We start from the raw sequence: 12,983 nt of genomic DNA, 5'->3' as shown, positions 1-12,983 counted from the left end.
ATTGTAAGACCCCGGTACTGCAGGACCCCATTATTGTAAGACCCCAGTACTGCAGAACCCCAGTACTGCAGGACCCCATTATTGTAAGACCCCAGTACTGCAGAACCCCATTATTGTAAGACTCAAGTACTACAAGACCCCAGTGCTACAAGACCCCATTATTGTAAGACCCCAGTGCTACAAGACCCCAGTGCTACAAGACCCCATTATTGTAAGACCCCAGTGCTACAAGACCCCAGTGCTACAAGACCCCATTATTGTAAGACCCCGGTACTACAAGACCCCATTATTGTAAGACCCCAGTGCTACAAGACCCCATTATTGTAAGACCCCAGTGCTACAAGACCCCAGTGCTACAAGACCCCATTATTGTAAGACCCCGGTACTACAAGACCCCATTATTGTAAGACCCCAGTGCTACAAGACCCCAGTGCTACAAGACCCCATTATTGTAAGACCCCGGTACTACAAGACCCCATTATTGTAAGACCCCAGTGCTACAAGACCCCATTATTGTAAGACCCCAGTGCTACAAGACCCCATTATTGTAAGACCCCAGTGCTACAAGACCCCAGTGCTACAAGACCCCATTATTGTAAGACCCCGGTACTACAAGACCCCAGCACTGTAAGTCTTCAGTAATCTAAGACCCCCGAGCTGACCCCAGAACCCCTGGCTCTCGCTGTACTGTGAAAACACAACTCCCTGCACTGCCTGCGCTCACACACAACACATGACACACGTGACATATCACAGACTCCCTACTACATGACAAGATTACGCTCTTCAAACGCTCAGATTGTGGACCTGCCGCAGATTTCGGGGCCCACTTGGGGCCTGGACAGCGGCTGCTTCTTGTCTTGGCAGTGACTGGATGATTGTGGAGAAGATCTTTCATTATGAAGTTACATTCTGTGATGATGTTTTCTGGGAAAGTTGGGTTATAAAAGCCAATATAAGGCTCCTGCCTGAGCTGACACCCAACTTTCCCAGACTCCTGAATAACAAATCTGCCAAGTTACATAAAGACATGGAGTGAGGTGTGGGAGGGCTCGAGATAATAAGAAATAGGTAAGACAGTTATGGGACCCGCATTGTGGACATTTTTGTCATCGCCCAGCTTTCTCAGAAGCAGATATACCTCAGACAACCCCCCCCCCCATCCATCCACAATTCTAGCTGTCCCCCCCAGGTGTACCCTGACGCCTCTGTGCCTAATGCCCCCAATTACTATGTGCCATTTATAACACTGGGGTCTCCCCACATCACAGAGGGGTCATAGTGTCCCCCCCCCCATAGATACAGTACGGTGTGTCCATGGCTATAAGTGCCCGGCGTAAGTAACTCTATAGAGCGAGAGCCTCAGACTGGACGTAAATAACCCGGGCCCCCGAGGGATCAGCAAGTGTAAGAAAACAAGGAAACGCAGAAGGAAACGCAGATATAGAGACAGGAACCAGACAAAGAGGGACGGGGGGAGAAGGAAGAGGATATAGGTACAATGTACATACAGGAAAGCAGGGACTGCGGGGGAGCCCAGCCTAGTAACAGAATGGAAGACCCCCGGGACAAGCCCCGACATATACACTGGACCTGAGCTGTAACATATATATATAACCTTTAATAAATCGGTTAAAATACTAAGATAGCATGAATACATAGAAATAAGACAATAAGTCCAACTCAATCACCACATATCTGGACACGGCGGTCCCAAAAGGAAATTAAGCCAATTGGTGACTCACCTCTTTGTGGTGGATGACCTGGAACTACTTTAAAAACAATCCAGGGAAGAAGTCTCCGTCCTGATGAAAGTGTTTGAGACAATAAAGAAAAATGTCCCTAGACTATAAGACAGGGAGGGAGCTGTATACCCCTAAGCCTAACACGGGGTCACCTCCCTAAATGGCCAGTGCCCCGACCGGAACCTTGCCCTGGTATTGGGATGTCCCTATACACGCCCTCCTGGACAAAGATTTGAAAAAATGTGCTATAAAGAGTTAATTACAACTAAAGATGACATACCCGACATGCATGTTTCGTGGTGCATAAGTGGCAGTAACACACACACTCATCAGGGGTAAATAACAAGGTTGCTAATAAACCGCACACATAAACATATGGGCATATGTATATATTAGCCCATCAGGGGAACAGACAGTCACTAAGGCTAGTGACTCAGTCACATTCATACCACACTAATAACAAGTGGTTAGATAGGCAGGACAGAGAAATGAACAAGTGAAACTAAAGTTCAGTCCTCAGAACACTACGGAGTGCCGAACAGTGTACGTCCAAACCCTTCCCCTCGGGAGAGACGCGCCAAATGCGGGCATTTAAAGGAAACAGAAATGCGCATGCGCGGTAAGTAAAACAGTCGCGCATGCCCAGATTTCACTGCCTTCGTACTCTAAATCGGGCGCATGCGCATTACATTGTCTGTGCGCCGCATATCCCGATCATAGAAGCGGAGCCAAACTCAGGTAAATTTTGGCATCTAGGACAGCCTCAATATTCTACCAGCTGGCCAAACATGAAAACAGGCTCATACAACTGACCCATATCAATAAGGGGCAGAAAATATGCCTGAGCGCAAAAAGGGACAATCCCCTATGCATAAAAAGTACAAAAACGCACCATCTGTATTGTTACTAACCAGACAGTACCAATTTCAAAGGAATATTTAAACTGGTTAAAAGATTCAGGAACAGCTACAAGATAGCATACCAAGTGGTCGAATTTATACACATATAGTGCCAAATATTATATGAATGAAGCAAAGCTGAGTTGTTCATTAAGACCCCTATGGTGTGTGGTCTGTAACCTAAAGATCCACTTTGTCTCTGTCTGTGTGACCAATCTATCCCAGTCGCCTTTGCGTGCTGGAAATTTAACGACATCAATGCCCGTGAATCTTAAACCGGTGAAATTTCCTGCATGCACGTCACGGATGTGTCGCGCAATAGGGGTATCTCGTGAATGTCGTATATCACCTAAGTGTTCACCTACACGTCTACGAAATTCCCTGATAGTTTTACCAATGTACTCAAGGCCACATTGACAGATGGCCCTATAGATCACACCTTTAGTACGGCAATTGATGAAATGTTGGATAGTATACTTTGCTCCTGTAACCTGACTCGTAAACTGTTTGCCACAGGCGATATATGGGCAAGCCACACACCCACTACACCTGTAGCAACCTTTTGTCTTGACTGGTAGCCAACTCTGGGGTGCTGATTGACCCACAAAGTGACTACTAACAACACGGTCCCTAATGTTACGCCCTCTCCGATTACGGAAAGCTTATCAATTTGCACTCAAAAGTGATCGTACTCAGCTCCTTATTCCGAAGCAAAAAAATCCTGATGAGGGCCTGATAAGGCTCATAGCCACATTTGATGGAGCCTCTGGGCCAGTGAGAGATATTATTAACAAGCACTGGGGGATCCTGTTGATGGATCCTGACATTGCTCCAGTGGTAGGATCTAGACCACAGATCACATATCGGAGAGGGCGTAACATTAGGGACCGTGTTGTTAGTAGTCACTTTGTGGGTCAATCAGCACCCCAGAGTTGGCTACCAGTCAAGACAAAAGGTTGCTACAGGTGTAGTGGGTGTGTGGCTTGCCCATATATCGCCTGTGGCAAACAGTTTACGAGTCAGGTTACAGGAGCAAAGTATACTATCCAACATTTCATCAATTGCCGTACTAAAGGTGTGATCTATAGGGCCATCTGTCAATGTGGCCTTGAGTACATTGGTAAAACTATCAGGGAATTTCGTAGACGTGTAGGTGAACACTTAGGTGATATACGACATTCACGAGATACCCCTATTGCGCGACACATCCGTGACGTGCATGCAGGAAATTTCACCGGTTTAAGATTCACGGGCATTGATGTCGTTAAATTTCCAGCACGCAAAGGCGACTGGGATAGATTGGTCACACAGACAGAGACAAAGTGGATCTTTAGGTTACAGACCACACACCATAGGGGTCTTAATGAACAACTCAGCTTTGCTTCATTCATATAATATTTGGCACTATATGTGTATAAATTCGACCACTTGGTATGCTATCTTGTAGCTGTTCCTGAATCTTTTAACCAGTTTAAATATTCCTTTGAAATTGGTACTGTCTGGTTAGTAACAATACAGATGGTGCGTTTTTGTACTTTTTATGCATAGGGGATTGTCCCTTTTTGCGCTCAGGCATATTTTCTGCCCCTTATTGATATGGGTCAGTTGTATGAGCCTGTTTTCATGTTTGGCCAGCTGGTAGAATATTGAGGCTGTCCTAGATGCCAAAATTTACCTGAGTTTGGCTCCGCTTCTATGATCGGGATATGCGGCGCACAGACAATGTAATGCGCATGCGCCCGATTTAGAGTACGAAGGCAGTGAAATCTGGGCATGCGCGACTGTTTTACTTACCGCGCATGCGCATTTCTGTTTCCTTTAAATGCCCGCATTTGGCGCGTCTCTCCCGAGGGGAAGGGTTTGGACGTACACTGTTCGGCACTCCGTAGTGTTCTGAGGACTGAACTTTAGTTTCACTTGTTCATTTCTCTGTCCTGCCTATCTAACCACTTGTTATTAGTGTGGTATGAATGTGACTGAGTCACTAGCCTTAGTGACTGTCTGTTCCCCTGATGGGCTAATATATACATATGCCCATATGTTTATGTGTGCGGTTTATTAGCAACCTTGTTATTTACCCCTGATGAGTGTGTGTGTTACTGCCACTTATGCACCACGAAACATGCATGTCGGGTATGTCATCTTTAGTTGTAATTAACTCTTTATAGCACATTTTTTCAAATCTTTGTCCAGGAGGGCGTGTATAGGGACATCCCAATACCAGGGCAAGGTTCCGGTCGGGGCACTGGCCATTTAGGGAGGTGACCCCGTGTTAGGCTTAGGGGTATACAGCTCCCTCCCTGTCTTATAGTCTAGGGACATTTTTCTTTATTGTCTCAAACACTTTCATCAGGACGGAGACTTCTTCCCTGGATTGTTTTTAAAGTAGTTCCAGGTCATCCACCACAAAGAGGTGAGTCACCAATTGGCTTAATTTCCTTTTGGGACCGCCGTGTCCAGATATGTGGTGATTGAGTTGGACTTATTGTCTTATTTCTATGTATTCATGCTATCTTAGTATTTTAACCGATTTATTAAAGGTTATGTTTTACTAGTTCTATTATTCCAATTGCTCCTATTTGGATTACATGTAGTGTGGCGAGCATAGTGCTTATTTTGACTTTAGTAGTTGTACTTTAACATATATATACACACATATACAGCCGGTATAACCTGGGTATCTCCTGTATATAATTATATATGTACAGCCGGTATAACCTGGGTATATACTGTATATAATTATATATGTACAGCCGGTATAACCTGGGAATATACTGTATATAATTATATATGTACAGCCGGTATAACCTGGGTATCTCCTGTATATAATTATATATGTACAGCCGGTATAACCTGGGTATCTCCTGTATATAATTCTATATGTACAGCCGGTATAACCTGGGTATATACTGTATATAATTATATATGTACAGCCGGTATAACCTGGGTATCTCCTGTATATAATTATATATGTACAGCCGGTATAACCTGGGTATCTCCTGTATATAATTATATATGTACAGCCGGTATAACCTGGGTATATACTGTATATAATTATATATGTACAGCCGGTATAAAATGGGTATCTCCTGTATATAATTATATATGTACAGCCGGTATAACCTGGGTATCTCCTGTATATAATTATATATGTACAGCCGGTATAACCTGGGTATCTCCTGTATATAATTCTATATGTACAGCCGGTATAACCTGGGTATATACTGTATATAATTCTATATGTACAGCTGGTATAACCTGGGTATATACTGTATATAATTATATATGTACAGCCGGTATAACCTGGGTATATACTGTATATAATTCTATATGTACAGCCGGTATAACCTGGGTATATACTGTATATAATTCTATATGTACGGCCGGTATAACCTGGGTATATACTGTATATAATTCTATATGTACGGCCGGTATAACCTGGGTATATACTGTATATAATTCTATATGTACGGCCGGTATAACCTGGGTATATACTGTATATAATTATATATGTACGGCCGGTATAACCTGGGTATATACTGTATATAATTATACATGTACAGCCGGTATAACCTGGGTATCTCCTGTATATAATTCTATATGTACGGCCGGTATAACCTGGGTATAAACTGTATATAATTCTATATGTACGGCCGGTATAACCTGGGTATATACTGTATATAATTCTATACGTACGGCCGGTATAACCTGGGTATCTCCTGTATATAATTATATATGTACGGCCGGTATAACCTGGGTATATACTGTATATAATTCTATATGTACAGCCGGTATAACCTGGGTATATACTGTATATAACTATATATGTACAGCCGGTATAACCTGGGTATATACTGTATATAATTATATATGTACAGCCGGTATAACCTGGGTATATACTGTATATAATTATATATGTACAGCCGGTATAACCTGGGTATATACTGTATATAATTATATATGTACAGCCGGTATAACCTGGGTATATACTGTATATAATTATATATGTACAGCCGGTATAACCTGGGTATATACTGTATATAACTATATATGTACAGCCGGTATAACCTGGGTATATACTGTATATAATTATATATGTACAGCCGGTATAACCTGGGTATATACTGTATATAATTATATATGTACAGCCGGTATAACCTGGGTATATACTGTATATAATTATATATGTACAGCCGGTATAACCTGGGTATATACTGTATATAATTATATATGTACAGCCGGTATAACCTGGGTATACACTGTATATAATTATATATGTACAGCCGGTATAACCTGGGTATACACTGTATATAATTATATATGTACAGCCGGTATAACCTGGGTATATACTGTATATAATTATATGTGTACAGCCGGTATAACCTGGGTATACACTGTATATAATTATATATGTACAGCCGGTATAACCTGGGTATACACTGTATATAATTATATATGTACAGACGGTATAACCTGGGTATCTCTGTCCCCTCTAGTAGATTCTCTCCATGTTTCCGGCAGTGTCTCCTCAGATCTCACTTCCCGGAGGATGTGACTCATTATTGCAGCTTATTCCACATCCTATATGGGGAGGGGGGGGTTACCCCTTCTTCCGCTGCTGATAATTGGGGTCTCCTTACATAGTACAGTGATACCCCCCACAGACCCCCTAGTACCTCACAGCTCTATTATCACCTGGGGGTCCGCAGGGGGGGACACAATTCATAACATTGTCCTGTATTACTTTATTACTTTTGGATTTAACCCTTTATCAGATGTTACAGCAGTCAGTCTATATGAGCCAGCTATAGGGGCTGCGGCCATTGTACAGCCCCGGGGCCTGAGATGGCAGGTGGGGCCCAGACCCTTCACGTTACACCTCTATAGGTGAAGGGACAGACATTACTTTTGGTGTGTGGGGGGGGGGGGCGCCTCTGGTTACTCATTTACACCCTCCACAACAGAATAAGAGGAGCCGCCACTTGTAGCCCCTCACCCGCCCCGCTGCAGTGGAGATAAGGGGCGCCCTGAGCCAGTCTTGTTTGCAGTGGGGTAGGGGCCGCCTGTGGTGTATAGCCTGACTCCTACAGCAGTGTGGTGGCTGGGGGCTCGGTGACCACTGGTGGCCCCATGAGTCACGGCCGCTGTAACATTGTGGTCACCCCAGGAGCCGGATTTACCGTCCAGACTCCGGGAAGACGATGGCATCACCTCATTCATGATGGCTGAATCATCTCTCCAGACTCTGCACACAGTATAAGGTCCTCCATACTACCCCACTAGTGTCATGTGCGGGGTGCTGCCACACATCTCATGGCGGGATAGTGGTGGGCACCCAGCTTTCCCAGGAGCAGATCTACTGGCCAGTCTGGAGTCTCGCCGGTCACAAGAATCTCACTGATAGATGTTGTAGAGGTGAAAGGTGCGGGCCGGGGTATAGACAGCGGGGGGCGCTCTGAGGATACGCAGGGGTCACCGTTTCCCGTTGTGTGTATGGAGAGGACGCTGTTTCCTGTAGATAAGTGTTCTCAGGTCCGGGGGAAGCTGCAAAGGCCGATAAGGGATGAAATCACCCGCTGGCAGCAAGACGGGGGCGGAGGGGATGCCCATCATCATGTCAGCGCCCCCCACAGGGCAAACCGGACTGTCACTAGAATAATCCCCAAGGCCAAAAGTCGCCCCCTATGGACGTTACATTTGGCTAGCTAGAGTTATATTATCACCCAGCTTTCCCAGACTCCTGAAAGGTCAAAGTGTCTTTCCAATAATATTCGCTCCTCAATCGCTCTCGTTACATCTACATCAGACACTAGAAGAAAGGTGACAAAATCCGTAAGAAAAGCGAATTACCATGGAAACCGGTTACTATTCGTGGGAAGGAAAAGTGAAAAACTGAAGAGACTTCTGAGAACTACTAAGGGGAGGAATGAAGGGAAAGCATAAATCTGTGTGTGCGGCGCCATCCGCTGGTAGTATCACGTATTACAACCTGGAAGTGGCGCCATCCGCTGGTAGTATCACGTATTACAACCTGTGTGCGGCGCCATCCGCTGGTAGTATCACGTATTACAGCTTGTGTGCGGCGCCATCCGCTGGCAGTATCACGTATTACAGCCTGTGCGGCGCCATCCGCTGGTAGTATCACGTATTACAGCTTGTGTGCGGCGCCATCCGCTGGCAGTATCACGTATTACAGCCTGTGAGTGGCGCCATCTGCTAGTAGTATCACGTATTACAGCTTGTGTGCGGCACCATCCACTGGCAATAACACGTATTACAGCCTGTGTGCGGCACCATCTGCTGGCAGTAACACATATTCCAACCTGTGTGGCGCCATCCGCTGGCAGTATCACGTATTACAGCCTGTGTGTAGCGCCATCCACTGGCAATAACGCGTATTACAGCCTTTGTGCAGCGCCATCTGCTGCCAGTAACATGTATTACAGCCTGTGTGCAGCTCCATCTGCTGGAAGTAACACATATTACAACCTGTGAGCGGAGCCATCCGCTGGTAGTATCACGTATTACAGCATATAAAAAAACAAAAAACTTTGCAAGTCTTCAGTAGGTGATACCTTTTTTAATGGCTAACTCATAATGATGACAGAATATGACGTTTCGAAGCTTCCTCTGAGCTTCTTCTTCAGATATAACTAAAAAACACTCTGTAGAGGCTGCATATTTATGTACAACAGGACACATAGGGATGGGATTACAGGAGGGAGGGGGGAAGAGGCTTATTACTATATACTTATAACAACAAACAATCAATTGCCAGATCCCCCAGTTCTTATCTTAATGGCTGTCTTAATGATGTGTATAAAAAGACATAAACCCACGTGAGATGTTCATCCCATTGTCCAACGTCTGGAATAGGGTCATGGCCTTGTACTCATAAATCAGTCGCTGTTTCCTTGATTTAAAGTTCCCTTTTAAGATCAAGATTTTCATGTCATTGGTGATATTATGATCTTCCTGGCAAAAATGATTTGGCACGGGAAGATCAGTTCTCTGTTGTTTGATTGTATGGCGATGTGAATTAATTCTCATTCTGAGTTTCTGACCGGTCTCTCCAACATACAGATTTTCAGTGGAACATTTGGTGCAAATGATCAAATACACCACATTAGGTGTGTTACAGGTGAACGTACCTGGGATTTTATATTCCCTGTTAGAGTTTGGTATCTCTATCCTGTCAGTGGTCAGTATGTGCGGGCAGGTTTTGCATCTTTTCTGTCCACATGGGAATGTTCCTGTGTTAGTTGGAGGTGACAGTGAGCTGCTAATAATCATATTCCTGAGGTTTGGTGGTTGTCTGTAGCACAGGAGAGGGGGGTCAGAAAATATGGATTTTAGACGGTTGTCTTTTTGCAGTAGTGGATGTAATTTGCGTGTGATTCCTCTCAGCGTCTCCAGGTGGGGGTTGTATGTGACAACCAGGGGCACCCGAGTGTTCTCCTGTTTGGTATTGTATTTTAATAACTCCGATCTTGGTATTCTGGTGGCCCTGGTGATTTGGTTATCAACTGTTCTTGGATGGTAACCCTGCCTCAAGAATGTGTTTTTGAGGCCCCCAAGGTGTTCGTCCCTATCTGCAGGGTTTGAACATATGTGATGGTATCTGATGGCCTGGCTGTATACAATGGAGTTCTTTATGTGTTTAGGATGAAAGCTATCCCATCTTAGGTAGGTAGGGCGGTCAATTGGTTTCTGATACAGCGATGTCTCCATTTTGTTGTCCTGTATCTTGATGACTGCGTCCAGGAAGTTTATTTCGGAGAAGAAGTGATTGAGCGTCAGGTTGATGGTGGAATGGAACTGGTGGAATTGGTCATGGAAGGTTTTCAGCTGTTCCTCAGACCCGGTCCAAATGATTAGGATATCATCAATGAAGCGATAGTAGGCCCGAGGCCTAATGGTGCAGGTGGAGAGGAAGTCACTCTCCAGCTTGGCCATGAAGAGATTAGCGTACTGTGGCGCCATTTTGCTCCCCATTGCGGTGCCGGTCCGTTGTAAATAGATGCAGTCACCAAAGGAGAAGTAATTGTGAGTGAGGATGAATTTTGTCAGTTTCACCACCGATTCAGCGTTCATACCTCGCTTTTCCATGAAAAACTGGCAGGCATTTATACCGTCCTGGTGTGGGATGTTGGAGTACAGGGATTCTACATCCATGGTGGCCAGGATGGTTCCATCTGGAAGGGGACCTATAGTGGATAGTTTATTTAATAGGTCTGTAGTATCCTGTAGGTAGCTGGCTGTATCCTTCACTAGGGGTTTCAGAGTGCCCTCCACCCATCCAGAGATCTGTTCAGTGAGAGTCCCCACACATGAGATGATCGGTCTCCCTGGGTTCCCAGGTTTGTGCAGTTTTGGAAGCATATAAAAAGTCCCTGTCCTAGGGCTTGCCGGTATGAGGCTGCTTAGGCTTATTGCTCCATCAGATAGGCTGGAGATAACCTTTTTTAGTTTTTTGGAGTACTCCACTGTGGGGTCTGAATCCAACTTGGAGTAGTAGTGTGTGTCATTCAGCTGTCTGTGTGCCTCCTGTATGTAGTCTGATGTGTTCATCATGACTATAGCGCCACCCTTGTCCGCTGGTTTAATGATGATGTCGTTATTATTTCTCAGAGATTTTATAGCCCTTCTTTCCTGGGCGCTGATGTTAGATGGCAGTGCTTTATTTGTATCCAGTATAGTGGATTTGACCATGTGTCTGAAACAGTCTATGTAATTATCCAAATCAAAATTTCGTCCAGTTGGAGGTGTCCAATCAGATGTCTCCTTTTTTGCTAAGATTGGAATCTCTGAAGGGGTAGGTTGAGTCTCCTCTGTGTCATGAAAATATTCTCTCAGGCGCAATCTCCTGAAAAAATCCTCCATGTCACTGCACAGTTCAATTTTATCCATGGTTTTAGAAGGACAAAATGAGAGTCCCCTGGAGAGTCCCCCAAATTCTGCTTTGGTGGGTTCATAGGTGGAGAGATTGATAACACAGTTCTGTGTTTCCAAATCCACGTGTGAGTGGTCCCGGTTGTTGTTAGATATATATTTTGCTTTGTGTGTATTCTTGTAGAATCCTGCAGCAAGTCTCAGTCTGTGGAGTTTCTTTCGCTTATTGAGGATCAGAGATTTCTGCAGTTTCTCATAGTATTGTAGTAATGTTATCCTGGAGCTCTCCTCGATGTTGTTCCATTTGGATTTTACTCTTGATGCTGTAGAAGTGATGTATGAGGTGATTCCGCAGTCTCTCTGAAGTTCTATAACACAAGTTTTGTGCATAGTGAGTATTGTATGTAGATGCGATGGGGTTACAGCATGTGTGCAGCGCCATCTGCTGCCAGTAACACGTATTACAACCTGTGTGGCGCCATCTACCAGCAATATCACGTATTACAGCCTGTGTGGTGCCATCCGCTGGCAGCAACACGTATTGCAGCCTGTGTGCAGCGCCATCTGCTGCCAGTAACATGTATTACAACCTGTGTGTGGCGCCATCTGCTGCCAGTAACACATATTACAGCCTGTGAAGGGGACTGACTGGGGACTATATGTACAGGAGCCAGAGGGTGAAGGGGACTGACTGGGGACTATACGTATAGGAGCCAGAGGGTGAAGGGGACTGTCTGGGGACTATACGTATAGGAGCCAGAGGGTGAAGGGGACTGTCTGGGGACTATACGTATAGGAGCCAGAGGGTGAAGGGGACTGACTGGGGACTATACGTATAGGAGCCAGAGGGTGAAGGGGACTGTCTGGGGACTATACGTATAGGAGCCAGAGGGTGAAGGGGACTGACTCGGGACTATACGTATAGGAGCCAGAGGGTGAAGGGGACTGACTGGGGACTATACGTATAGGAGCCAGAGGGTGAAGGGGACTGACTGGGGACTATACGTATAGGAGCCAGAGGGTGAAGGGGACTGTCTGGGGACTATACGTATAGGAGCCAGAGGGTGAAGGGGACTGTCTGGGGACTATACGTATAGGAGCCAGAGGGTGAAGGGGACTGACTCGGGACTATACGTATAGGAGCCAGAGGGTGAAGGGGACTGTCTGGGGACTATATGTATAGGAGCCAGAGGGTGAAGGGGACTGTCTGGGGACTATACGTATGTATACATGTACAGCTTTAGAGAAATATAAAGAGGATGAAAGGAGTTTTGGCAGATGAGGGTATAAAATCGAATACTGGGCCATGAGATACAGAAAGTGGAAAAATGGAAACCTTCTATCTTTGGGGATAATATATTGCACCAGAGTATAAAGCCGCAGACACTCGCCTCCATATACAGGGCGACCAGCAGGAAAATTCAGGGACAACCCAGAGTTGATGACA

This window comes from Leptodactylus fuscus, chromosome 9, assembly GCF_031893055.1.
Source record: "Leptodactylus fuscus isolate aLepFus1 chromosome 9, aLepFus1.hap2, whole genome shotgun sequence".
Classification (NCBI taxonomy): Eukaryota; Metazoa; Chordata; class Amphibia; order Anura; family Leptodactylidae; genus Leptodactylus; species Leptodactylus fuscus.
The sequence above is the reverse complement of the archived record's forward strand: the minus strand, read 5'-3'. Positions refer to the sequence as shown.